Source organism: Lynx rufus, unplaced genomic scaffold, assembly GCF_022079265.1.
Source record: "Lynx rufus isolate CCGP_SWC_20201006 ecotype Redwood Valley unplaced genomic scaffold, mLynRuf1.p SCAF_25, whole genome shotgun sequence".
In the NCBI taxonomy this organism is placed as follows: domain Eukaryota; kingdom Metazoa; phylum Chordata; class Mammalia; order Carnivora; family Felidae; genus Lynx; species Lynx rufus.
In genome coordinates this window covers 19,330,379-19,357,261 of record NW_025814840.1, presented here as the reverse complement: position 1 = coordinate 19,357,261, position 26,883 = coordinate 19,330,379, and the positions used below count along the sequence as shown (strand labels likewise).

The window sequence follows — 26,883 nt, the reverse complement described above, 5'->3', positions numbered from 1 at the left end:
CTGGGGCGTGGCTTCCAGCCGGTGCAGTGGGATTTAGCGTGGGGCGGGGAGCGGGGAGCGGCGAGCGGACGCCTTGTGAAGTACCGTGGGGTGTGCGGGCTCGGGGGGCTGGGGGGGGCGGGGCGGGGCGGGGCGGGGCCAGACTAGGCCAGGCCCGACCGCTTTGCCGGCCCGGGAGGGGCTGAGGGAGCAGTGGCCGGGGTGTGTTTGGCCCCAGGAGTCGCGCTCCCCGGGGAGAGAGGGACACACGGAGGGAGGGGGGAGGGGCGGCGGGCGCCAAAGGAGAGGTCAAGGAGGCCAGAGGCAAAAGGCAAAAGGCAAAAGGCAAAAGCAAAAAGCAAAAGCCTACAGCACCCGGTATTCCCAGGCGGTCTCCCATCCAAGTACTAACCAGGCCCGACCCTGCTTAGCTTCCGAGATCAGACGAGATCGGGCGCGTTCAGGGTGGTATGGCCGTAGACGCCGGCGGCAGCCGCTGGGCGCCTCAAGAGCCTGCTCCACGCGTCCCAAGCCCAGCGGGTGCCGCGCTTCACCCATGCACGCGCCTGCCTGCCTGCCTGCCTGCCTGCCTGCCTGCCGCCTGGCCGCCGCCGCCCTCCGCCGCGGGCCCCGGGCGGGTGGCGGAGGCGGCGCAAGAGGACCCTGGCAAGGCGCTGTGGCGCAAGCCCCGGCCTTCACCGATCCCGGGACTCTTGCAGGCTGCTCCCGGCTTGGCCCCACGCCCGCCTCCGCTTCCATCCCGCACCGCACCGCACCACGTCGGGCCGCTCACTGGGAAGAGGGTGGAAGCGAGCGTGGGGCATCCGGCCGGACGTGCCATCTGGGCCCCCCCCCCCCCCCCCGCCCCCCGCCGGGTTCTCAGCGCCTCCGCCCCAGTCCCAGGGCGAGCGCAGCCAGCCGCCCCCCCGACCCCGCCTTTCCCTCCCGTCCGCCCCACCTGGGGCAAAGCCACCCCCGAGGCCCCAGCGCCCCCAGAGAACATCACCAGCCCGAGCCCGCTGCCCTGGCTGGGCCTCGCGCAACGCCGGGGGCCCTGGGGATGAGGGCTCGAGGGAGGGAAGAGGTCCGGGACCCAGGGAGCCCAGGCCTGTGACGGAGGCCGAGTGTGGGGTCTCGCTGCCCCGCCCTCCCGCCCGCTCCTGGGTTCTTGGATCCACCCACCCACCCACCCCCCACCCTCCAGTCCCCAGGCGCCAGCCCCCGGTCCCGCCCTCCCCGCACCCCCCCACCCCTCCGTGCGTGCGGGTGCAGTGGCAGGAAAGGTGCAAAGCTGGGGCGTGGCTTCCAGCCGGTGCAGTGGGATTTAGCGTGGGGCGGGGAGCGGGGAGCGGCGAGCGGACGCCTTGTGAAGTACCGTGGGGTGTGCGGGCTCGGGGGGCTGGGGGGGGCGGGGCGGGGCGGGGCGGGGCCAGACTAGGCCAGGCCCGACCGCTTTGCCGGCCCGGGAGGGGCTGAGGGAGCAGTGGCCGGGGTGTGTTTGGCCCCAGGAGTCGCGCTCCCCGGGGAGAGAGGGACACACGGAGGGAGGGGGGAGGGGCGGCGGGCGCCAAAGGAGAGGTCAAGGAGGCCAGAGGCAAAAGGCAAAAGGCAAAAGGCAAAAGCAAAAAGCAAAAGCCTACAGCACCCGGTATTCCCAGGCGGTCTCCCATCCAAGTACTAACCAGGCCCGACCCTGCTTAGCTTCCGAGATCAGACGAGATCGGGCGCGTTCAGGGTGGTATGGCCGTAGACGCCGGCGGCAGCCGCTGGGCGCCTCAAGAGCCTGCTCCACGCGTCCCAAGCCCAGCGGGTGCCGCGCTTCACCCATGCACGCGCCTGCCTGCCTGCCTGCCTGCCTGCCTGCCTGCCGCCTGGCCGCCGCCGCCCTCCGCCGCGGGCCCCGGGCGGGTGGCGGAGGCGGCGCAAGAGGACCCTGGCAAGGCGCTGTGGCGCAAGCCCCGGCCTTCACCGATCCCGGGACTCTTGCAGGCTGCTCCCGGCTTGGCCCCACGCCCGCCTCCGCTTCCATCCCGCACCGCACCGCACCACGTCGGGCCGCTCACTGGGAAGAGGGTGGAAGCGAGCGTGGGGCATCCGGCCGGACGTGCCATCTGGGCCCCCCCCCCCCCCGCCCCCCGCCGGGTTCTCAGCGCCTCCGCCCCAGTCCCAGGGCGAGCGCAGCCAGCCGCCCCCCCGACCCCGCCTTTCCCTCCCGTCCGCCCCACCTGGGGCAAAGCCACCCCCGAGGCCCCAGCGCCCCCAGAGAACATCACCAGCCCGAGCCCGCTGCCCTGGCTGGGCCTCGCGCAACGCCGGGGGCCCTGGGGATGAGGGCTCGAGGGAGGGAAGAGGTCCGGGACCCAGGGAGCCCAGGCCTGTGGCGGAGGCCGAGTGTGGGGTCTCGCTGCCCCGCCCTCCCGCCCGCTCCTGGGTTCTTGGATCCACCCACCCACCCACCCCCCACCCTCCAGTCCCCAGGCGCCAGCCCCCGGTCCCGCCCTCCCCGCACCCCCCCACCCCTCCGTGCGTGCGGGTGCAGTGGCAGGAAAGGTGCAAAGCTGGGGCGTGGCTTCCAGCCGGTGCAGTGGGATTTAGCGTGGGGCGGGGAGCGGGGAGCGGCGAGCGGACGCCTTGTGAAGTACCGTGGGGTGTGCGGGCTCGGGGGGCTGGGGGGGGCGGGGCGGGGCGGGGCGGGGCCAGACTAGGCCAGGCCCGACCGCTTTGCCGGCCCGGGAGGGGCTGAGGGAGCAGTGGCCGGGGTGTGTTTGGCCCCAGGAGTCGCGCTCCCCGGGGAGAGAGGGACACACGGAGGGAGGGGGGAGGGGCGGCGGGCGCCAAAGGAGAGGTCAAGGAGGCCAGAGGCAAAAGGCAAAAGGCAAAAGGCAAAAGCAAAAAGCAAAAGCCTACAGCACCCGGTATTCCCAGGCGGTCTCCCATCCAAGTACTAACCAGGCCCGACCCTGCTTAGCTTCCGAGATCAGACGAGATCGGGCGCGTTCAGGGTGGTATGGCCGTAGACGCCGGCGGCAGCCGCTGGGCGCCTCAAGAGCCTGCTCCACGCGTCCCAAGCCCAGCGGGTGCCGCGCTTCACCCATGCACGCGCCTGCCTGCCTGCCTGCCTGCCTGCCTGCCTGCCGCCTGGCCGCCGCCGCCCTCCGCCGCGGGCCCCGGGCGGGTGGCGGAGGCGGCGCAAGAGGACCCTGGCAAGGCGCTGTGGCGCAAGCCCCGGCCTTCACCGATCCCGGGACTCTTGCAGGCTGCTCCCGGCTTGGCCCCACGCCCGCCTCCGCTTCCATCCCGCACCGCACCGCACCACGTCGGGCCGCTCACTGGGAAGAGGGTGGAAGCGAGCGTGGGGCATCCGGCCGGACGTGCCATCTGGGCCCCCCCCCCCCGCCCCCCGCCGGGTTCTCAGCGCCTCCGCCCCAGTCCCAGGGCGAGCGCAGCCAGCCGCCCCCCCGACCCCGCCTTTCCCTCCCGTCCGCCCCACCTGGGGCAAAGCCACCCCCGAGGCCCCAGCGCCCCCAGAGAACATCACCAGCCCGAGCCCGCTGCCCTGGCTGGGCCTCGCGCAACGCCGGGGGCCCTGGGGATGAGGGCTCGAGGGAGGGAAGAGGTCCGGGACCCAGGGAGCCCAGGCCTGTGACGGAGGCCGAGTGTGGGGTCTCGCTGCCCCGCCCTCCCGCCCGCTCCTGGGTTCTTGGATCCACCCACCCACCCACCCCCCACCCTCCAGTCCCCAGGCGCCAGCCCCCGGTCCCGCCCTCCCCGCACCCCCCCACCCCTCCGTGCGTGCGGGTGCAGTGGCAGGAAAGGTGCAAAGCTGGGGCGTGGCTTCCAGCCGGTGCAGTGGGATTTAGCGTGGGGCGGGGAGCGGGGAGCGGCGAGCGGACGCCTTGTGAAGTACCGTGGGGTGTGCGGGCTCGGGGGGCTGGGGGGGGCGGGGCGGGGCGGGGCGGGGCCAGACTAGGCCAGGCCCGACCGCTTTGCCGGCCCGGGAGGGGCTGAGGGAGCAGTGGCCGGGGTGTGTTTGGCCCCAGGAGTCGCGCTCCCCGGGGAGAGAGGGACACACGGAGGGAGGGGGGAGGGGCGGCGGGCGCCAAAGGAGAGGTCAAGGAGGCCAGAGGCAAAAGGCAAAAGGCAAAAGGCAAAAGCAAAAAGCAAAAGCCTACAGCACCCGGTATTCCCAGGCGGTCTCCCATCCAAGTACTAACCAGGCCCGACCCTGCTTAGCTTCCGAGATCAGACGAGATCGGGCGCGTTCAGGGTGGTATGGCCGTAGACGCCGGCGGCAGCCGCTGGGCGCCTCAAGAGCCTGCTCCACGCGTCCCAAGCCCAGCGGGTGCCGCGCTTCACCCATGCACGCGCCTGCCTGCCTGCCTGCCTGCCTGCCTGCCTGCCGCCTGGCCGCCGCCGCCCTCCGCCGCGGGCCCCGGGCGGGTGGCGGAGGCGGCGCAAGAGGACCCTGGCAAGGCGCTGTGGCGCAAGCCCCGGCCTTCACCGATCCCGGGACTCTTGCAGGCTGCTCCCGGCTTGGCCCCACGCCCGCCTCCGCTTCCATCCCGCACCGCACCGCACCACGTCGGGCCGCTCACTGGGAAGAGGGTGGAAGCGAGCGTGGGGCATCCGGCCGGACGTGCCATCTGGGCCCCCCCCCCCCCCGCCGGGTTCTCAGCGCCTCCGCCCCAGTCCCAGGGCGAGCGCAGCCAGCCGCCCCCCCGACCCCGCCTTTCCCTCCCGTCCGCCCCACCTGGGGCAAAGCCACCCCCGAGGCCCCAGCGCCCCCAGAGAACATCACCAGCCCGAGCCCGCTGCCCTGGCTGGGCCTCGCGCAACGCCGGGGGCCCTGGGGATGAGGGCTCGAGGGAGGGAAGAGGTCCGGGACCCAGGGAGCCCAGGCCTGTGACGGAGGCCGAGTGTGGGGTCTCGCTGCCCCGCCCTCCCGCCCGCTCCTGGGTTCTTGGATCCACCCACCCACCCACCCCCCACCCTCCAGTCCCCAGGCGCCAGCCCCCGGTCCCGCCCTCCCCGCACCCCCCCACCCCTCCGTGCGTGCGGGTGCAGTGGCAGGAAAGGTGCAAAGCTGGGGCGTGGCTTCCAGCCGGTGCAGTGGGATTTAGCGTGGGGCGGGGAGCGGGGAGCGGCGAGCGGACGCCTTGTGAAGTACCGTGGGGTGTGCGGGCTCGGGGGGCTGGGGGGGGCGGGGCGGGGCGGGGCGGGGCCAGACTAGGCCAGGCCCGACCGCTTTGCCGGCCCGGGAGGGGCTGAGGGAGCAGTGGCCGGGGTGTGTTTGGCCCCAGGAGTCGCGCTCCCCGGGGAGAGAGGGACACACGGAGGGAGGGGGGAGGGGCGGCGGGCGCCAAAGGAGAGGTCAAGGAGGCCAGAGGCAAAAGGCAAAAGGCAAAAGGCAAAAGCAAAAAGCAAAAGCCTACAGCACCCGGTATTCCCAGGCGGTCTCCCATCCAAGTACTAACCAGGCCCGACCCTGCTTAGCTTCCGAGATCAGACGAGATCGGGCGCGTTCAGGGTGGTATGGCCGTAGACGCCGGCGGCAGCCGCTGGGCGCCTCAAGAGCCTGCTCCACGCGTCCCAAGCCCAGCGGGTGCCGCGCTTCACCCATGCACGCGCCTGCCTGCCTGCCTGCCTGCCTGCCTGCCTGCCTGCCGCCTGGCCGCCGCCGCCCTCCGCCGCGGGCCCCGGGCGGGTGGCGGAGGCGGCGCAAGAGGACCCTGGCAAGGCGCTGTGGCGCAAGCCCCGGCCTTCACCGATCCCGGGACTCTTGCAGGCTGCTCCCGGCTTGGCCCCACGCCCGCCTCCGCTTCCATCCCGCACCGCACCGCACCACGTCGGGCCGCTCACTGGGAAGAGGGTGGAAGCGAGCGTGGGGCATCCGGCCGGACGTGCCATCTGGGCCCCCCCCCCCCGCCCCCCGCCGGGTTCTCAGCGCCTCCGCCCCAGTCCCAGGGCGAGCGCAGCCAGCCGCCCCCCCGACCCCGCCTTTCCCTCCCGTCCGCCCCACCTGGGGCAAAGCCACCCCCGAGGCCCCAGCGCCCCCAGAGAACATCACCAGCCCGAGCCCGCTGCCCTGGCTGGGCCTCGCGCAACGCCGGGGGCCCTGGGGATGAGGGCTCGAGGGAGGGAAGAGGTCCGGGACCCAGGGAGCCCAGGCCTGTGGCGGAGGCCGAGTGTGGGGTCTCGCTGCCCCGCCCTCCCGCCCGCTCCTGGGTTCTTGGATCCACCCACCCACCCACCCCCCACCCTCCAGTCCCCAGGCGCCAGCCCCCGGTCCCGCCCTCCCCGCACCCCCCCACCCCTCCGTGCGTGCGGGTGCAGTGGCAGGAAAGGTGCAAAGCTGGGGCGTGGCTTCCAGCCGGTGCAGTGGGATTTAGCGTGGGGCGGGGAGCGGGGAGCGGCGAGCGGACGCCTTGTGAAGTACCGTGGGGTGTGCGGGCTCGGGGGGCTGGGGGGGGCGGGGCGGGGCGGGGCGGGGCCAGACTAGGCCAGGCCCGACCGCTTTGCCGGCCCGGGAGGGGCTGAGGGAGCAGTGGCCGGGGTGTGTTTGGCCCCAGGAGTCGCGCTCCCCGGGGAGAGAGGGACACACGGAGGGAGGGGGGAGGGGCGGCGGGCGCCAAAGGAGAGGTCAAGGAGGCCAGAGGCAAAAGGCAAAAGGCAAAAGGCAAAAGCAAAAAGCAAAAGCCTACAGCACCCGGTATTCCCAGGCGGTCTCCCATCCAAGTACTAACCAGGCCCGACCCTGCTTAGCTTCCGAGATCAGACGAGATCGGGCGCGTTCAGGGTGGTATGGCCGTAGACGCCGGCGGCAGCCGCTGGGCGCCTCAAGAGCCTGCTCCACGCGTCCCAAGCCCAGCGGGTGCCGCGCTTCACCCATGCACGCGCCTGCCTGCCTGCCTGCCTGCCTGCCTGCCTGCCGCCTGGCCGCCGCCGCCCTCCGCCGCGGGCCCCGGGCGGGTGGCGGAGGCGGCGCAAGAGGACCCTGGCAAGGCGCTGTGGCGCAAGCCCCGGCCTTCACCGATCCCGGGACTCTTGCAGGCTGCTCCCGGCTTGGCCCCACGCCCGCCTCCGCTTCCATCCCGCACCGCACCGCACCACGTCGGGCCGCTCACTGGGAAGAGGGTGGAAGCGAGCGTGGGGCATCCGGCCGGACGTGCCATCTGGGCCCCCCCCCCCCCGCCCCCCGCCGGGTTCTCAGCGCCTCCGCCCCAGTCCCAGGGCGAGCGCAGCCAGCCGCCCCCCCGACCCCGCCTTTCCCTCCCGTCCGCCCCACCTGGGGCAAAGCCACCCCCGAGGCCCCAGCGCCCCCAGAGAACATCACCAGCCCGAGCCCGCTGCCCTGGCTGGGCCTCGCGCAACGCCGGGGGCCCTGGGGATGAGGGCTCGAGGGAGGGAAGAGGTCCGGGACCCAGGGAGCCCAGGCCTGTGGCGGAGGCCGAGTGTGGGGTCTCGCTGCCCCGCCCTCCCGCCCGCTCCTGGGTTCTTGGATCCACCCACCCACCCACCCCCCACCCTCCAGTCCCCAGGCGCCAGCCCCCGGTCCCGCCCTCCCCGCACCCCCCCACCCCTCCGTGCGTGCGGGTGCAGTGGCAGGAAAGGTGCAAAGCTGGGGCGTGGCTTCCAGCCGGTGCAGTGGGATTTAGCGTGGGGCGGGGAGCGGGGAGCGGCGAGCGGACGCCTTGTGAAGTACCGTGGGGTGTGCGGGCTCGGGGGGCTGGGGGGGGCGGGGCGGGGCGGGGCGGGGCCAGACTAGGCCAGGCCCGACCGCTTTGCCGGCCCGGGAGGGGCTGAGGGAGCAGTGGCCGGGGTGTGTTTGGCCCCAGGAGTCGCGCTCCCCGGGGAGAGAGGGACACACGGAGGGAGGGGGGAGGGGCGGCGGGCGCCAAAGGAGAGGTCAAGGAGGCCAGAGGCAAAAGGCAAAAGGCAAAAGGCAAAAGCAAAAAGCAAAAGCCTACAGCACCCGGTATTCCCAGGCGGTCTCCCATCCAAGTACTAACCAGGCCCGACCCTGCTTAGCTTCCGAGATCAGACGAGATCGGGCGCGTTCAGGGTGGTATGGCCGTAGACGCCGGCGGCAGCCGCTGGGCGCCTCAAGAGCCTGCTCCACGCGTCCCAAGCCCAGCGGGTGCCGCGCTTCACCCATGCACGCGCCTGCCTGCCTGCCTGCCTGCCTGCCTGCCTGCCGCCTGGCCGCCGCCGCCCTCCGCCGCGGGCCCCGGGCGGGTGGCGGAGGCGGCGCAAGAGGACCCTGGCAAGGCGCTGTGGCGCAAGCCCCGGCCTTCACCGATCCCGGGACTCTTGCAGGCTGCTCCCGGCTTGGCCCCACGCCCGCCTCCGCTTCCATCCCGCACCGCACCGCACCACGTCGGGCCGCTCACTGGGAAGAGGGTGGAAGCGAGCGTGGGGCATCCGGCCGGACGTGCCATCTGGGCCCCCCCCCCCCGCCCCCCGCCGGGTTCTCAGCGCCTCCGCCCCAGTCCCAGGGCGAGCGCAGCCAGCCGCCCCCCCGACCCCGCCTTTCCCTCCCGTCCGCCCCACCTGGGGCAAAGCCACCCCCGAGGCCCCAGCGCCCCCAGAGAACATCACCAGCCCGAGCCCGCTGCCCTGGCTGGGCCTCGCGCAACGCCGGGGGCCCTGGGGATGAGGGCTCGAGGGAGGGAAGAGGTCCGGGACCCAGGGAGCCCAGGCCTGTGGCGGAGGCCGAGTGTGGGGTCTCGCTGCCCCGCCCTCCCGCCCGCTCCTGGGTTCTTGGATCCACCCACCCACCCACCCCCCACCCTCCAGTCCCCAGGCGCCAGCCCCCGGTCCCGCCCTCCCCGCACCCCCCCACCCCTCCGTGCGTGCGGGTGCAGTGGCAGGAAAGGTGCAAAGCTGGGGCGTGGCTTCCAGCCGGTGCAGTGGGATTTAGCGTGGGGCGGGGAGCGGGGAGCGGCGAGCGGACGCCTTGTGAAGTACCGTGGGGTGTGCGGGCTCGGGGGGCTGGGGGGGGCGGGGCGGGGCGGGGCGGGGCCAGACTAGGCCAGGCCCGACCGCTTTGCCGGCCCGGGAGGGGCTGAGGGAGCAGTGGCCGGGGTGTGTTTGGCCCCAGGAGTCGCGCTCCCCGGGGAGAGAGGGACACACGGAGGGAAGGGGGAGGGGCGGCGGGCGCCAAAGGAGAGGTCAAGGAGGCCAGAGGCAAAAGGCAAAAGGCAAAAGGCAAAAGCAAAAAGCAAAAGCCTACAGCACCCGGTATTCCCAGGCGGTCTCCCATCCAAGTACTAACCAGGCCCGACCCTGCTTAGCTTCCGAGATCAGACGAGATCGGGCGCGTTCAGGGTGGTATGGCCGTAGACGCCGGCGGCAGCCGCTGGGCGCCTCAAGAGCCTGCTCCACGCGTCCCAAGCCCAGCGGGTGCCGCGCTTCACCCATGCACGCGCCTGCCTGCCTGCCTGCCTGCCTGCCTGCCTGCCGCCTGGCCGCCGCCGCCCTCCGCCGCGGGCCCCGGGCGGGTGGCGGAGGCGGCGCAAGAGGACCCTGGCAAGGCGCTGTGGCGCAAGCCCCGGCCTTCACCGATCCCGGGACTCTTGCAGGCTGCTCCCGGCTTGGCCCCACGCCCGCCTCCGCTTCCATCCCGCACCGCACCGCACCACGTCGGGCCGCTCACTGGGAAGAGGGTGGAAGCGAGCGTGGGGCATCCGGCCGGACGTGCCATCTGGGCCCCCCCCCCCCCCGCCCCCCGCCGGGTTCTCAGCGCCTCCGCCCCAGTCCCAGGGCGAGCGCAGCCAGCCGCCCCCCCGACCCCGCCTTTCCCTCCCGTCCGCCCCACCTGGGGCAAAGCCACCCCCGAGGCCCCAGCGCCCCCAGAGAACATCACCAGCCCGAGCCCGCTGCCCTGGCTGGGCCTCGCGCAACGCCGGGGGCCCTGGGGATGAGGGCTCGAGGGAGGGAAGAGGTCCGGGACCCAGGGAGCCCAGGCCTGTGGCGGAGGCCGAGTGTGGGGTCTCGCTGCCCCGCCCTCCCGCCCGCTCCTGGGTTCTTGGATCCACCCACCCACCCACCCCCCACCCTCCAGTCCCCAGGCGCCAGCCCCCGGTCCCGCCCTCCCCGCACCCCCCCACCCCTCCGTGCGTGCGGGTGCAGTGGCAGGAAAGGTGCAAAGCTGGGGCGTGGCTTCCAGCCGGTGCAGTGGGATTTAGCGTGGGGCGGGGAGCGGGGGAGCGGCGAGCGGACGCCTTGTGAAGTACCGTGGGGTGTGCGGGCTCGGGGGGCTGGGGGGGGCGGGGCGGGGCGGGGCGGGGCCAGACTAGGCCAGGCCCGACCGCTTTGCCGGCCCGGGAGGGGCTGAGGGAGCAGTGGCCGGGGTGTGTTTGGCCCCAGGAGTCGCGCTCCCCGGGGAGAGAGGGACACACGGAGGGAGGGGGGAGGGGCGGCGGGCGCCAAAGGAGAGGTCAAGGAGGCCAGAGGCAAAAGGCAAAAGGCAAAAGGCAAAAGCAAAAAGCAAAAGCCTACAGCACCCGGTATTCCCAGGCGGTCTCCCATCCAAGTACTAACCAGGCCCGACCCTGCTTAGCTTCCGAGATCAGACGAGATCGGGCGCGTTCAGGGTGGTATGGCCGTAGACGCCGGCGGCAGCCGCTGGGCGCCTCAAGAGCCTGCTCCACGCGTCCCAAGCCCAGCGGGTGCCGCGCTTCACCCATGCACGCGCCTGCCTGCCTGCCTGCCTGCCTGCCTGCCTGCCGCCTGGCCGCCGCCGCCCTCCGCCGCGGGCCCCGGGCGGGTGGCGGAGGCGGCGCAAGAGGACCCTGGCAAGGCGCTGTGGCGCAAGCCCCGGCCTTCACCGATCCCGGGACTCTTGCAGGCTGCTCCCGGCTTGGCCCCACGCCCGCCTCCGCTTCCATCCCGCACCGCACCGCACCACGTCGGGCCGCTCACTGGGAAGAGGGTGGAAGCGAGCGTGGGGCATCCGGCCGGACGTGCCATCTGGGCCCCCCCCCCCCCGCCCCCCGCCGGGTTCTCAGCGCCTCCGCCCCAGTCCCAGGGCGAGCGCAGCCAGCCGCCCCCCCGACCCCGCCTTTCCCTCCCGTCCGCCCCACCTGGGGCAAAGCCACCCCCGAGGCCCCAGCGCCCCCAGAGAACATCACCAGCCCGAGCCCGCTGCCCTGGCTGGGCCTCGCGCAACGCCGGGGGCCCTGGGGATGAGGGCTCGAGGGAGGGAAGAGGTCCGGGACCCAGGGAGCCCAGGCCTGTGGCGGAGGCCGAGTGTGGGGTCTCGCTGCCCCGCCCTCCCGCCCGCTCCTGGGTTCTTGGATCCACCCACCCACCCACCCCCCACCCTCCAGTCCCCAGGCGCCAGCCCCCGGTCCCGCCCTCCCCGCACCCCCCCACCCCTCCGTGCGTGCGGGTGCAGTGGCAGGAAAGGTGCAAAGCTGGGGCGTGGCTTCCAGCCGGTGCAGTGGGATTTAGCGTGGGGCGGGGAGCGGGGAGCGGCGAGCGGACGCCTTGTGAAGTACCGTGGGGTGTGCGGGCTCGGGGGGCTGGGGGGGGGCGGGGCGGGGCGGGGCGGGGCCAGACTAGGCCAGGCCCGACCGCTTTGCCGGCCCGGGAGGGGCTGAGGGAGCAGTGGCCGGGGTGTGTTTGGCCCCAGGAGTCGCGCTCCCCGGGGAGAGAGGGACACACGGAGGGAGGGGGGAGGGGCGGCGGGCGCCAAAGGAGAGGTCAAGGAGGCCAGAGGCAAAAGGCAAAAGGCAAAAGGCAAAAGCAAAAAGCAAAAGCCTACAGCACCCGGTATTCCCAGGCGGTCTCCCATCCAAGTACTAACCAGGCCCGACCCTGCTTAGCTTCCGAGATCAGACGAGATCGGGCGCGTTCAGGGTGGTATGGCCGTAGACGCCGGCGGCAGCCGCTGGGCGCCTCAAGAGCCTGCTCCACGCGTCCCAAGCCCAGCGGGTGCCGCGCTTCACCCATGCACGCGCCTGCCTGCCTGCCTGCCTGCCTGCCTGCCTGCCGCCTGGCCGCCGCCCGCCCTCCGCCGCGGGCCCCGGGCGGGTGGCGGAGGCGGCGCAAAGAGGACCCTGGCAAGGCGCTGTGGCGCAAGCCCCGGCCTTCACCGATCCCGGGACTCTTGCAGGCTGCTCCCGGCTTGGCCCCACGCCCGCCTCCGCTTCCATCCCGCACCGCACCGCACCACGTCGGGCCGCTCACTGGGAAGAGGGTGGAAGCGAGCGTGGGGCATCCGGCCGGACGTGCCATCTGGGCCCCCCCCCCCCCCGCCCCCCGCCGGGTTCTCAGCGCCTCCGCCCCAGTCCCAGGGCGAGCGCAGCCAGCCGCCCCCCCGACCCCGCCTTTCCCTCCCGTCCGCCCCACCTGGGGCAAAGCCACCCCCGAGGCCCCAGCGCCCCCAGAGAACATCACCAGCCCGAGCCCGCTGCCCTGGCTGGGCCTCGCGCAACGCCGGGGGGCCCTGGGGATGAGGGCTCGAGGGAGGGAAGAGGTCCGGGACCCAGGGAGCCCAGGCCTGTGGCGGAGGCCGAGTGTGGGGTCTCGACTGCCCCGCCCTCCCGCCCGCTCCTGGGTTCTTGGATCCACCCACCCACCCACCCCCCCACCCTCCAGTCCCCAGGCGCCAGCCCCCGGTCCCGCCCTCCCCGCACCCCCCCCACCCCTCCGTGCGTGCGGGTGCAGTGGCAGGAAAGGTGCAAAGCTGGGGCGTGGCTTCCAGCCGGTGCAGTGGGATTTAGCGTGGGGCGGGGAGCGGGGAGCGGCGAGCGGACGCCTTGTGAAGTACCGTGGGGTGTGCGGGCTCGGGGGGCTGGGGGGGGCGGGGCGGGGCGGGGGCGGGGCCAGACTAGGCCAGGCCCGACCGCTTTGCCGGCCCGGGAGGGGCTGAGGGAGCAGTGGCCGGGGTGTGTTTTGGCCCCAGGAGTCGCGCTCCCCGGGGAGAGAGGGACACACGGAGGGAGGGGGGAGGGGCGGCGGGCGCCAAAGGAGAGGTCAAGGAGGCCAGAGGCAAAAGGCAAAAGGCAAAAGGCAAAAGCAAAAAGCAAAAGCCTACAGCACCCGGTATTCCCAGGCGGTCTCCCATCCAAGTACTAACCAGGCCCGACCCTGCTTAGCTTCCGAGATCAGACGAGATCGGGCGCGTTCAGGGTGGTATGGCCGTAGACGCCGGCGGCAGCCGCTGGGCGCCTCAAGAGCCTGCTCCACGCGTCCCAAGCCCAGCGGGTGCCGCGCTTCACCCATGCACGCGCCTGCCTGCCTGCCTGCCTGCCTGCCTGCCGCCTGGCCGCCGCCGCCCTCCGCCGCGGGCCCCGGGCGGGTGGCGGAGGCGGCGCAAGAGGACCCTGGCAAGGCGCTGTGGCGCAAGCCCCGGCCTTCACCGATCCCGGGACTCTTGCAGGCTGCTCCCGGCTTGGCCCCACGCCCGCCTCCGCTTCCATCCCGCACCGCACCGCACCACGTCGGGCCGCTCACTGGGAAGAGGGTGGAAGCGAGCGTGGGGCATCCGGCCGGACGTGCCATCTGGGCCCCCCCCCCCCCGCCCCCCGCCGGGTTCTCAGCGCCTCCGCCCCAGTCCCAGGGCGAGCGCAGCCAGCCGCCCCCCCGACCCCGCCTTTCCCTCCCGTCCGCCCCACCTGGGGCAAAGCCACCCCCGAGGCCCCAGCGCCCCCAGAGAACATCACCAGCCCGAGCCCGCTGCCCTGGCTGGGCCTCGCGCAACGCCGGGGGCCCTGGGGATGAGGGCTCGAGGGAGGGAAGAGGTCCGGGACCCAGGGAGCCCAGGCCTGTGGCGGAGGCCGAGTGTGGGGTCTCGCTGCCCCGCCCTCCCGCCCGCTCCTGGGTTCTTGGATCCACCCACCCACCCACCCCCCACCCTCCAGTCCCCAGGCGCCAGCCCCCGGTCCCGCCCTCCCCGCACCCCCCCACCCCTCCGTGCGTGCGGGTGCAGTGGCAGGAAAGGTGCAAAGCTGGGGCGTGGCTTCCAGCCGGTGCAGTGGGATTTAGCGTGGGGCGGGGAGCGGGGAGCGGCGAGCGGACGCCTTGTGAAGTACCGTGGGGTGTGCGGGCTCGGGGGGCTGGGGGGGGCGGGGCGGGGCGGGGCGGGGCCAGACTAGGCCAGGCCCGACCGCTTTGCCGGCCCGGGAGGGGCTGAGGGAGCAGTGGCCGGGGTGTGTTTGGCCCCAGGAGTCGCGCTCCCCGGGGAGAGAGGGACACACGGAGGGAGGGGGGAGGGGCGGCGGGCGCCAAAGGAGAGGTCAAGGAGGCCAGAGGCAAAAGGCAAAAGGCAAAAGGCAAAAGCAAAAAGCAAAAGCCTACAGCACCCGGTATTCCCAGGCGGTCTCCCATCCAAGTACTAACCAGGCCCGACCCTGCTTAGCTTCCGAGATCAGACGAGATCGGGCGCGTTCAGGGTGGTATGGCCGTAGACGCCGGCGGCAGCCGCTGGGCGCCTCAAGAGCCTGCTCCACGCGTCCCAAGCCCAGCGGGTGCCGCGCTTCACCCATGCACGCGCCTGCCTGCCTGCCTGCCTGCCTGCCTGCCTGCCGCCTGGCCGCCGCCGCCCTCCGCCGCGGGCCCCGGGCGGGTGGCGGAGGCGGCGCAAGAGGACCCTGGCAAGGCGCTGTGGCGCAAGCCCCGGCCTTCACCGATCCCGGGACTCTTGCAGGCTGCTCCCGGCTTGGCCCCACGCCCGCCTCCGCTTCCATCCCGCACCGCACCGCACCACGTCGGGCCGCTCACTGGGAAGAGGGTGGAAGCGAGCGTGGGGCATCCGGCCGGACGTGCCATCTGGGCCCCCCCCCCCCCGCCCCCCGCCGGGTTCTCAGCGCCTCCGCCCCAGTCCCAGGGCGAGCGCAGCCAGCCGCCCCCCCGACCCCGCCTTTCCCTCCCGTCCGCCCCACCTGGGGCAAAGCCACCCCCGAGGCCCCAGCGCCCCCAGAGAACATCACCAGCCCGAGCCCGCTGCCCTGGCTGGGCCTCGCGCAACGCCGGGGGCCCTGGGGATGAGGGCTCGAGGGAGGGAAGAGGTCCGGGACCCAGGGAGCCCAGGCCTGTGGCGGAGGCCGAGTGTGGGGTCTCGCTGCCCCGCCCTCCCGCCCGCTCCTGGGTTCTTGGATCCACCCACCCACCCACCCCCCACCCTCCAGTCCCCAGGCGCCAGCCCCCGGTCCCGCCCTCCCCGCACCCCCCCACCCCTCCGTGCGTGCGGGTGCAGTGGCAGGAAAGGTGCAAAGCTGGGGCGTGGCTTCCAGCCGGTGCAGTGGGATTTAGCGTGGGGCGGGGAGCGGGGAGCGGCGAGCGGACGCCTTGTGAAGTACCGTGGGGTGTGCGGGCTCGGGGGGCTGGGGGGGGCGGGGCGGGGCGGGGCGGGGCCAGACTAGGCCAGGCCCGACCGCTTTGCCGGCCCGGGAGGGGCTGAGGGAGCAGTGGCCGGGGTGTGTTTGGCCCCAGGAGTCGCGCTCCCCGGGGAGAGAGGGACACACGGAGGGAGGGGGGAGGGGCGGCGGGCGCCAAAGGAGAGGTCAAGGAGGCCAGAGGCAAAAGGCAAAAGGCAAAAGGCAAAAGCAAAAAGCAAAAGCCTACAGCACCCGGTATTCCCAGGCGGTCTCCCATCCAAGTACTAACCAGGCCCGACCCTGCTTAGCTTCCGAGATCAGACGAGATCGGGCGCGTTCAGGGTGGTATGGCCGTAGACGCCGGCGGCAGCCGCTGGGCGCCTCAAGAGCCTGCTCCACGCGTCCCAAGCCCAGCGGGTGCCGCGCTTCACCCATGCACGCGCCTGCCTGCCTGCCTGCCTGCCTGCCTGCCTGCCGCCTGGCCGCCGCCGCCCTCCGCCGCGGGCCCCGGGCGGGTGGCGGAGGCGGCGCAAGAGGACCCTGGCAAGGCGCTGTGGCGCAAGCCCCGGCCTTCACCGATCCCGGGACTCTTGCAGGCTGCTCCCGGCTTGGCCCCACGCCCGCCTCCGCTTCCATCCCGCACCGCACCGCACCACGTCGGGCCGCTCACTGGGAAGAGGGTGGAAGCGAGCGTGGGGCATCCGGCCGGACGTGCCATCTGGGCCCCCCCCCCCCCCGCCCCCCGCCGGGTTCTCAGCGCCTCCGCCCCAGTCCCAGGGCGAGCGCAGCCAGCCGCCCCCCCGACCCCGCCTTTCCCTCCCGTCCGCCCCACCTGGGGCAAAGCCACCCCCGAGGCCCCAGCGCCCCCAGAGAACATCACCAGCCCGAGCCCGCTGCCCTGGCTGGGCCTCGCGCAACGCCGGGGGCCCTGGGGATGAGGGCTCGAGGGAGGGAAGAGGTCCGGGACCCAGGGAGCCCAGGCCTGTGACGGAGGCCGAGTGTGGGGTCTCGCTGCCCCGCCCTCCCGCCCGCTCCTGGGTTCTTGGATCCACCCACCCACCCACCCCCCACCCTCCAGTCCCCAGGCGCCAGCCCCCGGTCCCGCCCTCCCCGCACCCCCCCACCCCTCCGTGCGTGCGGGTGCAGTGGCAGGAAAGGTGCAAAGCTGGGGCGTGGCTTCCAGCCGGTGCAGTGGGATTTAGCGTGGGGCGGGGAGCGGGGAGCGGCGAGCGGACGCCTTGTGAAGTACCGTGGGGTGTGCGGGCTCGGGGGGCTGGGGGGGGCGGGGCGGGGCGGGGCGGGGCCAGACTAGGCCAGGCCCGACCGCTTTGCCGGCCCGGGAGGGGCTGAGGGAGCAGTGGCCGGGGTGTGTTTGGCCCCAGGAGTCGCGCTCCCCGGGGAGAGAGGGACACACGGAGGGAGGGGGGAGGGGCGGCGGGCGCCAAAGGAGAGGTCAAGGAGGCCAGAGGCAAAAGGCAAAAGGCAAAAGGCAAAAGCAAAAAGCAAAAGCCTACAGCACCCGGTATTCCCAGGCGGTCTCCCATCCAAGTACTAACCAGGCCCGACCCTGCTTAGCTTCCGAGATCAGACGAGATCGGGCGCGTTCAGGGTGGTATGGCCGTAGACGCCGGCGGCAGCCGCTGGGCGCCTCAAGAGCCTGCTCCACGCGTCCCAAGCCCAGCGGGTGCCGCGCTTCACCCATGCACGCGCCTGCCTGCCTGCCTGCCTGCCTGCCTGCCTGCCGCCTGGCCGCCGCCGCCCTCCGCCGCGGGCCCCGGGCGGGTGGCGGAGGCGGCGCAAGAGGACCCTGGCAAGGCGCTGTGGCGCAAGCCCCGGCCTTCACCGATCCCGGGACTCTTGCAGGCTGCTCCCGGCTTGGCCCCACGCCCGCCTCCGCTTCCATCCCGCACCGCACCGCACCACGTCGGGCCGCTCACTGGGAAGAGGGTGGAAGCGAGCGTGGGGCATCCGGCCGGACGTGCCATCTGGGCCCCCCCCCCCCCGCCCCCCGCCGGGTTCTCAGCGCCTCCGCCCCAGTCCCAGGGCGAGCGCAGCCAGCCGCCCCCCCGACCCCGCCTTTCCCTCCCGTCCGCCCCACCTGGGGCAAAGCCACCCCCGAGGCCCCAGCGCCCCCAGAGAACATCACCAGCCCGAGCCCGCTGCCCTGGCTGGGCCTCGCGCAACGCCGGGGGCCCTGGGGATGAGGGCTCGAGGGAGGGAAGAGGTCCGGGACCCAGGGAGCCCAGGCCTGTGGCGGAGGCCGAGTGTGGGGTCTCGCTGCCCCGCCCTCCCGCCCGCTCCTGGGTTCTTGGATCCACCCACCCACCCACCCCCCACCCTCCAGTCCCCAGGCGCCAGCCCCCGGTCCCGCCCTCCCCGCACCCCCCCACCCCTCCGTGCGTGCGGGTGCAGTGGCAGGAAAGGTGCAAAGCTGGGGCGTGGCTTCCAGCCGGTGCAGTGGGATTTAGCGTGGGGCGGGGAGCGGGGAGCGGCGAGCGGACGCCTTGTGAAGTACCGTGGGGTGTGCGGGCTCGGGGGGCTGGGGGGGGCGGGGCGGGGCGGGGCGGGGCCAGACTAGGCCAGGCCCGACCGCTTTGCCGGCCCGGGAGGGGCTGAGGGAGCAGTGGCCGGGGTGTGTTTGGCCCCAGGAGTCGCGCTCCCCGGGGAGAGAGGGACACACGGAGGGAGGGGGGAGGGGCGGCGGGCGCCAAAGGAGAGGTCAAGGAGGCCAGAGGCAAAAGGCAAAAGGCAAAAGGCAAAAGCAAAAAGCAAAAGCCTACAGCACCCGGTATTCCCAGGCGGTCTCCCATCCAAGTACTAACCAGGCCCGACCCTGCTTAGCTTCCGAGATCAGACGAGATCGGGCGCGTTCAGGGTGGTATGGCCGTAGACGCCGGCGGCAGCCGCTGGGCGCCTCAAGAGCCTGCTCCACGCGTCCCAAGCCCAGCGGGTGCCGCGCTTCACCCATGCACGCGCCTGCCTGCCTGCCTGCCTGCCTGCCTGCCTGCCGCCTGGCCGCCGCCGCCCTCCGCCGCGGGCCCCGGGCGGGTGGCGGAGGCGGCGCAAGAGGACCCTGGCAAGGCGCTGTGGCGCAAGCCCCGGCCTTCACCGATCCCGGGACTCTTGCAGGCTGCTCCCGGCTTGGCCCCACGCCCGCCTCCGCTTCCATCCCGCACCGCACCGCACCACGTCGGGCCGCTCACTGGGAAGAGGGTGGAAGCGAGCGTGGGGCATCCGGCCGGACGTGCCATCTGGGCCCCCCCCCCCCCGCCCCCCGCCGGGTTCTCAGCGCCTCCGCCCCAGTCCCAGGGCGAGCGCAGCCAGCCGCCCCCCCGACCCCGCCTTTCCCTCCCGTCCGCCCCACCTGGGGCAAAGCCACCCCCGAGGCCCCAGCGCCCCCAGAGAACATCACCAGCCCGAGCCCGCTGCCCTGGCTGGGCCTCGCGCAACGCCGGGGGCCCTGGGGATGAGGGCTCGAGGGAGGGAAGAGGTCCGGGACCCAGGGAGCCCAGGCCTGTGGCGGAGGCCGAGTGTGGGGTCTCGCTGCCCCGCCCTCCCGCCCGCTCCTGGGTTCTTGGATCCACCCACCCACCCACCCCCCACCCTCCAGTCCCCAGGCGCCAGCCCCCGGTCCCGCCCTCCCCGCACCCCCCCACCCCTCCGTGCGTGCGGGTGCAGTGGCAGGAAAGGTGCAAAGCTGGGGCGTGGCTTCCAGCCGGTGCAGTGGGATTTAGCGTGGGGCGGGGAGCGGGGAGCGGCGAGCGGACGCCTTGTGAAGTACCGTGGGGTGTGCGGGCTCGGGGGGCTGGGGGGGGCGGGGCGGGGCGGGGCGGGGCCAGACTAGGCCAGGCCCGACCGCTTTGCCGGCCCGGGAGGGGCTGAGGGAGCAGTGGCCGGGGTGTGTTTGGCCCCAGGAGTCGCGCTCCCCGGGGAGAGAGGGACACACGGAGGGAGGGGGGAGGGGCGGCGGGCGCCAAAGGAGAGGTCAAGGAGGCCAGAGGCAAAAGGCAAAAGGCAAAAGGCAAAAGCAAAAAGCAAAAGCCTACAGCACCCGGTATTCCCAGGCGGTCTCCCATCCAAGTACTAACCAGGCCCGACCCTGCTTAGCTTCCGGATCAGACGAGATCGGGCGCGTTCAGGGTGGTATGGCCGTAGACGCCGGCGGCAGCCGCTGGGCGCCTCAAGAGCCTGCTCCACGCGTCCCAAGCCCAGCGGGTGCCGCGCTTCACCCATGCACGCGCCTGCCTGCCTGCCTGCCTGCCTGCCTGCCTGCCGCCTGGCCGCCGCCGCCCTCCGCCGCGGGCCCCGGGCGGGTGGCGGAGGCGGCGCAAGAGGACCCTGGCAAGGCGCTGTGGCGCAAGCCCCGGCCTTCACCGATCCCGGGACTCTTGCAGGCTGCTCCCGGCTTGGCCCCACGCCCGCCTCCGCTTCCATCCCGCACCGCACCGCACCACGTCGGGCCGCTCACTGGGAAGAGGGTGGAAGCGAGCGTGGGGCATCCGGCCGGACGTGCCATCTGGGCCCCCCCCCCCCCGCCCCCCGCCGGGTTCTCAGCGCCTCCGCCCCAGTCCCAGGGCGAGCGCAGCCAGCCGCCCCCCCGACCCCGCCTTTCCCTCCCGTCCGCCCCACCTGGGGCAAAGCCACCCCCGAGGCCCCAGCGCCCCCAGAGAACATCACCAGCCCGAGCCCGCTGCCCTGGCTGGGCCTCGCGCAACGCCGGGGGCCCTGGGGATGAGGGCTCGAGGGAGGGAAGAGGTCCGGGACCCAGGGAGCCCAGGCCTGTGGCGGAGGCCGAGTGTGGGGTCTCGCTGCCCCGCCCTCCCGCCCGCTCCTGGGTTCTTGGATCCACCCACCCACCCACCCCCCACCCTCCAGTCCCCAGGCGCCAGCCCCCGGTCCCGCCCTCCCCGCACCCCCCCACCCCTCCGTGCGTGCGGGTGCAGTGGCAGGAAAGGTGCAAAGCTGGGGCGTGGCTTCCAGCCGGTGCAGTGGGATTTAGCGTGGGGCGGGGAGCGGGGAGCGGCGAGCGGACGCCTTGTGAAGTACCGTGGGGTGTGCGGGCTCGGGGGGCTGGGGGGGGCGGGGCGGGGCGGGGCGGGGCCAGACTAGGCCAGGCCCGACCGCTTTGCCGGCCCGGGAGGGGCTGAGGGAGCAGTGGCCGGGGTGTGTTTGGCCCCAGGAGTCGCGCTCCCCGGGGAGAGAGGGACACACGGAGGGAGGGGGGAGGGGCGGCGGGCGCCAAAGGAGAGGTCAAGGAGGCCAGAGGCAAAAGGCAAAAGGCAAAAGGCAAAAGCAAAAAGCAAAAGCCTACAGCACCCGGTATTCCCAGGCGGTCTCCCATCCAAGTACTAACCAGGCCCGACCCTGCTTAGCTTCCGAGATCAGACGAGATCGGGCGCGTTCAGGGTGGTATGGCCGTAGACGCCGGCGGCAGCCGCTGGGCGCCTCAAGAGCCTGCTCCACGCGTCCCAAGCCCAGCGGGTGCCGCGCTTCACCCATGCACGCGCCTGCCTGCCTGCCTGCCTGCCTGCCTGCCTGCCGCCTGGCCGCCGCCGCCCTCCGCCGCGGGCCCCGGGCGGGTGGCGGAGGCGGCGCAAGAGGACCCTGGCAAGGCGCTGTGGCGCAAGCCCCGGCCTTCACCGATCCCGGGACTCTTGCAGGCTGCTCCCGGCTTGGCCCCACGCCCGCCTCCGCTTCCATCCCGCACCGCACCGCACCACGTCGGGCCGCTCACTGGGAAGAGGGTGGAAGCGAGCGTGGGGCATCCGGCCGGACGTGCCATCTGGGCCCCCCCCCCCCCGCCCCCCGCCGGGTTCTCAGCGCCTCCGCCCCAGTCCCAGGGCGAGCGCAGCCAGCCGCCCCCCCGACCCCGCCTTTCCCTCCCGTCCGCCCCACCTGGGGCAAAGCCACCCCCGAGGCCCCAGCGCCCCCAGAGAACATCACCAGCCCGAGCCCGCTGCCCTGGCTGGGCCTCGCGCAACGCCGGGGGCCCTGGGGATGAGGGCTCGAGGGAGGGAAGAGGTCCGGGACCCAGGGAGCCCAGGCCTGTGGCGGAGGCCGAGTGTGGGGTCTCGCTGCCCCGCCCTCCCGCCCGCTCCTGGGTTCTTGGATCCACCCACCCACCCACCCCCCACCCTCCAGTCCCCAGGCGCCAGCCCCCGGTCCCGCCCTCCCCGCACCCCCCCACCCCTCCGTGCGTGCGGGTGCAGTGGCAGGAAAGGTGCAAAGCTGGGGCGTGGCTTCCAGCCGGTGCAGTGGGATTTAGCGTGGGGCGGGGAGCGGGGAGCGGCGAGCGGACGCCTTGTGAAGTACCGTGGGGTGTGCGGGCTCGGGGGGCTGGGGGGGGCGGGGCGGGGCGGGGCGGGGCCAGACTAGGCCAGGCCCGACCGCTTTGCCGGCCCGGGAGGGGCTGAGGGAGCAGTGGCCGGGGTGTGTTTGGCCCCAGGAGTCGCGCTCCCCGGGGAGAGAGGGACACACGGAGGGAGGGGGGAGGGGCGGCGGGCGCCAAAGGAGAGGTCAAGGAGGCCAGAGGCAAAAGGCAAAAGGCAAAAGGCAAAAGCAAAAAGCAAAAGCCTACAGCACCCGGTATTCCCAGGCGGTCTCCCATCCAAGTACTAACCAGGCCCGACCCTGCTTAGCTTCCGAGATCAGACGAGATCGGGCGCGTTCAGGGTGGTATGGCCGTAGACGCCGGCGGCAGCCGCTGGGCGCCTCAAGAGCCTGCTCCACGCGTCCCAAGCCCAGCGGGTGCCGCGCTTCACCCATGCACGCGCCTGCCTGCCTGCCTGCCTGCCTGCCTGCCTGCCGCCTGGCCGCCGCCGCCCTCCGCCGCGGGCCCCGGGCGGGTGGCGGAGGCGGCGCAAGAGGACCCTGGCAAGGCGCTGTGGCGCAAGCCCCGGCCTTCACCGATCCCGGGACTCTTGCAGGCTGCTCCCGGCTTGGCCCCACGCCCGCCTCCGCTTCCATCCCGCACCGCACCGCACCACGTCGGGCCGCTCACTGGGAAGAGGGTGGAAGCGAGCGTGGGGCATCCGGCCGGACGTGCCATCTGGGCCCCCCCCCCCCCGCCCCCCGCCGGGTTCTCAGCGCCTCCGCCCCAGTCCCAGGGCGAGCGCAGCCAGCCGCCCCCCCGACCCCGCCTTTCCCTCCCGTCCGCCCCACCTGGGGCAAAGCCACCCCCGAGGCCCCAGCGCCCCCAGAGAACATCACCAGCCCGAGCCCGCTGCCCTGGCTGGGCCTCGCGCAACGCCGGGGGCCCTGGGGATGAGGGCTCGAGGGAGGGAAGAGGTCCGGGACCCAGGGAGCCCAGGCCTGTGGCGGAGGCCGAGTGTGGGGTCTCGCTGCCCCGCCCTCCCGCCCGCTCCTGGGTTCTTGGATCCACCCACCCACCCACCCCCCACCCTCCAGTCCCCAGGCGCCAGCCCCCGGTCCCGCCCTCCCCGCACCCCCCCACCCCTCCGTGCGTGCGGGTGCAGTGGCAGGAAAGGTGCAAAGCTGGGGCGTGGCTTCCAGCCGGTGCAGTGGGATTTAGCGTGGGGCGGGGAGCGGGGAGCGGCGAGCGGACGCCTTGTGAAGTACCGTGGGGTGTGCGGGCTCGGGGGGCTGGGGGGGGCGGGGCGGGGCGGGGCGGGGCCAGACTAGGCCAGGCCCGACCGCTTTGCCGGCCCGGGAGGGGCTGAGGGAGCAGTGGCCGGGGTGTGTTTGGCCCCAGGAGTCGCGCTCCCCGGGGAGAGAGGGACACACGGAGGGAGGGGGGAGGGGCGGCGGGCGCCAAAGGAGAGGTCAAGGAGGCCAGAGGCAAAAGGCAAAAGGCAAAAGGCAAAAGCAAAAAGCAAAAGCCTACAGCACCCGGTATTCCCAGGCGGTCTCCCATCCAAGTACTAACCAGGCCCGACCCTGCTTAGCTTCCGAGATCAGACGAGATCGGGCGCGTTCAGGGTGGTATGGCCGTAGACGCCGGCGGCAGCCGCTGGGCGCCTCAAGAGCCTGCTCCACGCGTCCCAAGCCCAGCGGGTGCCGCGCTTCACCCATGCACGCGCCTGCCTGCCTGCCTGCCTGCCTGCCTGCCTGCCGCCTGGCCGCCGCCGCCCTCCGCCGCGGGCCCCGGGCGGGTGGCGGAGGCGGCGCAAGAGGACCCTGGCAAGGCGCTGTGGCGCAAGCCCCGGCCTTCACCGATCCCGGGACTCTTGCAGGCTGCTCCCGGCTTGGCCCCACGCCCGCCTCCGCTTCCATCCCGCACCGCACCGCACCACGTCGGGCCGCTCACTGGGAAGAGGGTGGAAGCGAGCGTGGGGCATCCGGCCGGACGTGCCATCTGGGCCCCCCCCCCCCCGCCCCCCGCCGGGTTCTCAGCGCCTCCGCCCCAGTCCCAGGGCGAGCGCAGCCAGCCGCCCCCCCGACCCCGCCTTTCCCTCCCGTCCGCCCCACCTGGGGCAAAGCCACCCCCGAGGCCCCAGCGCCCCCAGAGAACATCACCAGCCCGAGCCCGCTGCCCTGGCTGGGCCTCGCGCAACGCCGGGGGCCCTGGGGATGAGGGCTCGAGGGAGGGAAGAGGTCCGGGACCCAGGGAGCCCAGGCCTGTGGCGGAGGCCGAGTGTGGGGTCTCGCTGCCCCGCCCTCCCGCCCGCTCCTGGGTTCTTGGATCCACCCACCCACCCACCCCCCACCCTCCAGTCCCCAGGCGCCAGCCCCCGGTCCCGCCCTCCCCGCACCCCCCCACCCCTCCGTGCGTGCGGGTGCAGTGGCAGGAAAGGTGCAAAGCTGGGGCGTGGCTTCCAGCCGGTGCAGTGGGATTTAGCGTGGGGCGGGGAGCGGGGAGCGGCGAGCGGACGCCTTGTGAAGTACCGTGGGGTGTGCGGGCTCGGGGGGCTGGGGGGGGCGGGGCGGGGCGGGGCGGGGCCAGACTAGGCCAGGCCCGACCGCTTTGCCGGCCCGGGAGGGGCTGAGGGAGCAGTGGCCGGGGTGTGTTTGGCCCCAGGAGTCGCGCTCCCCGGGGAGAGAGGGACACACGGAGGGAGGGGGGAGGGGCGGCGGGCGCCAAAGGAGAGGTCAAGGAGGCCAGAGGCAAAAGGCAAAAGGCAAAAGGCAAAAGCAAAAAGCAAAAGCCTACAGCACCCGGTATTCCCAGGCGGTCTCCCATCCAAGTACTAACCAGGCCCGACCCTGCTTAGCTTCCGAGATCAGACGAGATCGGGCGCGTTCAGGGTGGTATGGCCGTAGACGCCGGCGGCAGCCGCTGGGCGCCTCAAGAGCCTGCTCCACGCGTCCCAAGCCCAGCGGGTGCCGCGCTTCACCCATGCACGCGCCTGCCTGCCTGCCTGCCTGCCTGCCTGCCTGCCGCCTGGCCGCCGCCGCCCTCCGCCGCGGGCCCCGGGCGGGTGGCGGAGGCGGCGCAAGAGGACCCTGGCAAGGCGCTGTGGCGCAAGCCCCGGCCTTCACCGATCCCGGGACTCTTGCAGGCTGCTCCCGGCTTGGCCCCACGCCCGCCTCCGCTTCCATCCCGCACCGCACCGCACCACGTCGGGCCGCTCACTGGGAAGAGGGTGGAAGCGAGCGTGGGGCATCCGGCCGGACGTGCCATCTGGGCCCCCCCCCCCCCCGCCCCCCGCCGGGTTCTCAGCGCCTCCGCCCCAGTCCCAGGGCGAGCGCAGCCAGCCGCCCCCCCGACCCCGCCTTTCCCTCCCGTCCGCCCCACCTGGGGCAAAGCCACCCCCGAGGCCCCAGCGCCCCCAGAGAACATCACCAGCCCGAGCCCGCTGCCCTGGCTGGGCCTCGCGCAACGCCGGGGGCCCTGGGGATGAGGGCTCGAGGGAGGGAAGAGGTCCGGGACCCAGGGAGCCCAGGCCTGTGACGGAGGCCGAGTGTGGGGTCTCGCTGCCCCGCCCTCCCGCCCGCTCCTGGGTTCTTGGATCCACCCACCCACCCACCCCCCACCCTCCAGTCCCCAGGCGCCAGCCCCCGGTCCCGCCCTCCCCGCACCCCCCCACCCCTCCGTGCGTGCGGGTGCAGTGGCAGGAAAGGTGCAAAGCTGGGGCGTGGCTTCCAGCCGGTGCAGTGGGATTTAGCGTGGGGCGGGGAGCGGGGAGCGGCGAGCGGACGCCTTGTGAAGTACCGTGGGGTGTGCGGGCTCGGGGGGCTGGGGGGGGCGGGGCGGGGCGGGGCGGGGCCAGACTAGGCCAGGCCCGACCGCTTTGCCGGCCCGGGAGGGGCTGAGGGAGCAGTGGCCGGGGTGTGTTTGGCCCCAGGAGTCGCGCTCCCCGGGGAGAGAGGGACACACGGAGGGAGGGGGGAGGGGCGGCGGGCGCCAAAGGAGAGGTCAAGGAGGCCAGAGGCAAAAGGCAAAAGGCAAAAGGCAAAAGCAAAAAGCAAAAGCCTACAGCACCCGGTATTCCCAGGCGGTCTCCCATCCAAGTACTAACCAGGCCCGACCCTGCTTAGCTTCCGAGATCAGACGAGATCGGGCGCGTTCAGGGTGGTATGGCCGTAGACGCCGGCGGCAGCCGCTGGGCGCCTCAAGAGCCTGCTCCACGCGTCCCAAGCCCAGCGGGTGCCGCGCTTCACCCATGCACGCGCCTGCCTGCCTGCCTGCCTGCCTGCCTGCCTGCCGCCTGGCCGCCGCCGCCCTCCGCCGCGGGCCCCGGGCGGGTGGCGGAGGCGGCGCAAGAGGACCCTGGCAAGGCGCTGTGGCGCAAGCCCCGGCCTTCACCGATCCCGGGACTCTTGCAGGCTGCTCCCGGCTTGGCCCCACGCCCGCCTCCGCTTCCATCCCGCACCGCACCGCACCACGTCGGGCCGCTCACTGGGAAGAGGGTGGAAGCGAGCGTGGGGCATCCGGCCGGACGTGCCATCTGGGCCCCCCCCCCCCCGCCCCCCGCCGGGTTCTCAGCGCCTCCGCCCCAGTCCCAGGGCGAGCGCAGCCAGCCGCCCCCCCGACCCCGCCTTTCCCTCCCGTCCGCCCCACCTGGGGCAAAGCCACCCCCGAGGCCCCAGCGCCCCCAGAGAACATCACCAGCCCGAGCCCGCTGCCCTGGCTGGGCCTCGCGCAACGCCGGGGGCCCTGGGGATGAGGGCTCGAGGGAGGGAAGAGGTCCGGGACCCAGGGAGCCCAGGCCTGTGGCGGAGGCCGAGTGTGGGGTCTCGCTGCCCCGCCCTCCCGCCCGCTCCTGGGTTCTTGGATCCACCCACCCACCCACCCCCCACCCTCCAGTCCCCAGGCGCCAGCCCCCGGTCCCGCCCTCCCCGCACCCCCCCACCCCTCCGTGCGTGCGGGTGCAGTGGCAGGAAAGGTGCAAAGCTGGGGCGTGGCTTCCAGCCGGTGCAGTGGGATTTAGCGTGGGGCGGGGAGCGGGGAGCGGCGAGCGGACGCCTTGTGAAGTACCGTGGGGTGTGCGGGCTCGGGGGGCTGGGGGGGGCGGGGCGGGGCGGGGCGGGGCCAGACTAGGCCAGGCCCGACCGCTTTGCCGGCCCGGGAGGGGCTGAGGGAGCAGTGGCCGGGGTGTGTTTGGCCCCAGGAGTCGCGCTCCCCGGGGAGAGAGGGACACACGGAGGGAGGGGGGAGGGGCGGCGGGCGCCAAAGGAGAGG

At 73.8% G+C, this 26,883-nt stretch overlaps 21 non-coding genes across 21 annotated transcripts; all 21 read right to left on the bottom strand.

Moving 5' to 3' along the window:
• Nucleotides 1-342: 342 nt before the first annotated feature.
• On the bottom strand, nucleotides 343-461 carry LOC124518736 (5S ribosomal RNA). The gene has a single exon (XR_006963752.1). It is a non-coding gene; the product is annotated as a 5S ribosomal RNA (ribosomal RNA).
• A 1,151-nt stretch (nucleotides 462-1,612) lies between these two features.
• Nucleotides 1,613-1,731, bottom strand: LOC124518735 (5S ribosomal RNA). Its single transcript, XR_006963751.1, has one exon. It is a non-coding gene; the product is annotated as a 5S ribosomal RNA (ribosomal RNA).
• Nucleotides 1,732-2,879: 1,148 nt separating this feature from the next.
• LOC124518734 (5S ribosomal RNA) lies at nucleotides 2,880-2,998 on the bottom strand. The gene has a single exon (XR_006963750.1). It is a non-coding gene; the product is annotated as a 5S ribosomal RNA (ribosomal RNA).
• Nucleotides 2,999-4,144: 1,146 nt separating this feature from the next.
• Nucleotides 4,145-4,263, bottom strand: LOC124518733 (5S ribosomal RNA). Its single transcript, XR_006963748.1, has one exon. It is a non-coding gene; the product is annotated as a 5S ribosomal RNA (ribosomal RNA).
• Nucleotides 4,264-5,404: 1,141 nt separating this feature from the next.
• LOC124518946 (5S ribosomal RNA) lies at nucleotides 5,405-5,523 on the bottom strand. The gene has a single exon (XR_006963958.1). It is a non-coding gene; the product is annotated as a 5S ribosomal RNA (ribosomal RNA).
• A 1,150-nt stretch (nucleotides 5,524-6,673) lies between these two features.
• LOC124518945 (5S ribosomal RNA) lies at nucleotides 6,674-6,792 on the bottom strand. Its single transcript, XR_006963957.1, has one exon. It is a non-coding gene; the product is annotated as a 5S ribosomal RNA (ribosomal RNA).
• Nucleotides 6,793-7,939: 1,147 nt separating this feature from the next.
• Nucleotides 7,940-8,058, bottom strand: LOC124518944 (5S ribosomal RNA). Its single transcript, XR_006963956.1, has one exon. It is a non-coding gene; the product is annotated as a 5S ribosomal RNA (ribosomal RNA).
• A 1,146-nt stretch (nucleotides 8,059-9,204) lies between these two features.
• On the bottom strand, nucleotides 9,205-9,323 carry LOC124518943 (5S ribosomal RNA). Its single transcript, XR_006963955.1, has one exon. It is a non-coding gene; the product is annotated as a 5S ribosomal RNA (ribosomal RNA).
• Nucleotides 9,324-10,472: 1,149 nt separating this feature from the next.
• Nucleotides 10,473-10,591, bottom strand: LOC124518942 (5S ribosomal RNA). The gene has a single exon (XR_006963954.1). It is a non-coding gene; the product is annotated as a 5S ribosomal RNA (ribosomal RNA).
• Nucleotides 10,592-11,739: 1,148 nt separating this feature from the next.
• On the bottom strand, nucleotides 11,740-11,858 carry LOC124518940 (5S ribosomal RNA). The gene has a single exon (XR_006963952.1). It is a non-coding gene; the product is annotated as a 5S ribosomal RNA (ribosomal RNA).
• Nucleotides 11,859-13,014: 1,156 nt separating this feature from the next.
• Nucleotides 13,015-13,133, bottom strand: LOC124518939 (5S ribosomal RNA). Its single transcript, XR_006963951.1, has one exon. It is a non-coding gene; the product is annotated as a 5S ribosomal RNA (ribosomal RNA).
• A 1,143-nt stretch (nucleotides 13,134-14,276) lies between these two features.
• Nucleotides 14,277-14,395, bottom strand: LOC124518938 (5S ribosomal RNA). The gene has a single exon (XR_006963950.1). It is a non-coding gene; the product is annotated as a 5S ribosomal RNA (ribosomal RNA).
• Nucleotides 14,396-15,542: 1,147 nt separating this feature from the next.
• On the bottom strand, nucleotides 15,543-15,661 carry LOC124518937 (5S ribosomal RNA). Its single transcript, XR_006963949.1, has one exon. It is a non-coding gene; the product is annotated as a 5S ribosomal RNA (ribosomal RNA).
• Nucleotides 15,662-16,809: 1,148 nt separating this feature from the next.
• Nucleotides 16,810-16,928, bottom strand: LOC124518936 (5S ribosomal RNA). Its single transcript, XR_006963948.1, has one exon. It is a non-coding gene; the product is annotated as a 5S ribosomal RNA (ribosomal RNA).
• A 1,147-nt stretch (nucleotides 16,929-18,075) lies between these two features.
• On the bottom strand, nucleotides 18,076-18,194 carry LOC124518935 (5S ribosomal RNA). Its single transcript, XR_006963947.1, has one exon. It is a non-coding gene; the product is annotated as a 5S ribosomal RNA (ribosomal RNA).
• A 1,147-nt stretch (nucleotides 18,195-19,341) lies between these two features.
• LOC124518892 (5S ribosomal RNA) lies at nucleotides 19,342-19,459 on the bottom strand. The gene has a single exon (XR_006963913.1). It is a non-coding gene; the product is annotated as a 5S ribosomal RNA (ribosomal RNA).
• A 1,147-nt stretch (nucleotides 19,460-20,606) lies between these two features.
• LOC124518934 (5S ribosomal RNA) lies at nucleotides 20,607-20,725 on the bottom strand. The gene has a single exon (XR_006963946.1). It is a non-coding gene; the product is annotated as a 5S ribosomal RNA (ribosomal RNA).
• Nucleotides 20,726-21,872: 1,147 nt separating this feature from the next.
• LOC124518933 (5S ribosomal RNA) lies at nucleotides 21,873-21,991 on the bottom strand. Its single transcript, XR_006963945.1, has one exon. It is a non-coding gene; the product is annotated as a 5S ribosomal RNA (ribosomal RNA).
• A 1,147-nt stretch (nucleotides 21,992-23,138) lies between these two features.
• LOC124518932 (5S ribosomal RNA) lies at nucleotides 23,139-23,257 on the bottom strand. The gene has a single exon (XR_006963944.1). It is a non-coding gene; the product is annotated as a 5S ribosomal RNA (ribosomal RNA).
• Nucleotides 23,258-24,404: 1,147 nt separating this feature from the next.
• Nucleotides 24,405-24,523, bottom strand: LOC124518931 (5S ribosomal RNA). Its single transcript, XR_006963943.1, has one exon. It is a non-coding gene; the product is annotated as a 5S ribosomal RNA (ribosomal RNA).
• Nucleotides 24,524-25,671: 1,148 nt separating this feature from the next.
• LOC124518929 (5S ribosomal RNA) lies at nucleotides 25,672-25,790 on the bottom strand. The gene has a single exon (XR_006963941.1). It is a non-coding gene; the product is annotated as a 5S ribosomal RNA (ribosomal RNA).
• Nucleotides 25,791-26,883: the final 1,093 nt, after the last annotated feature.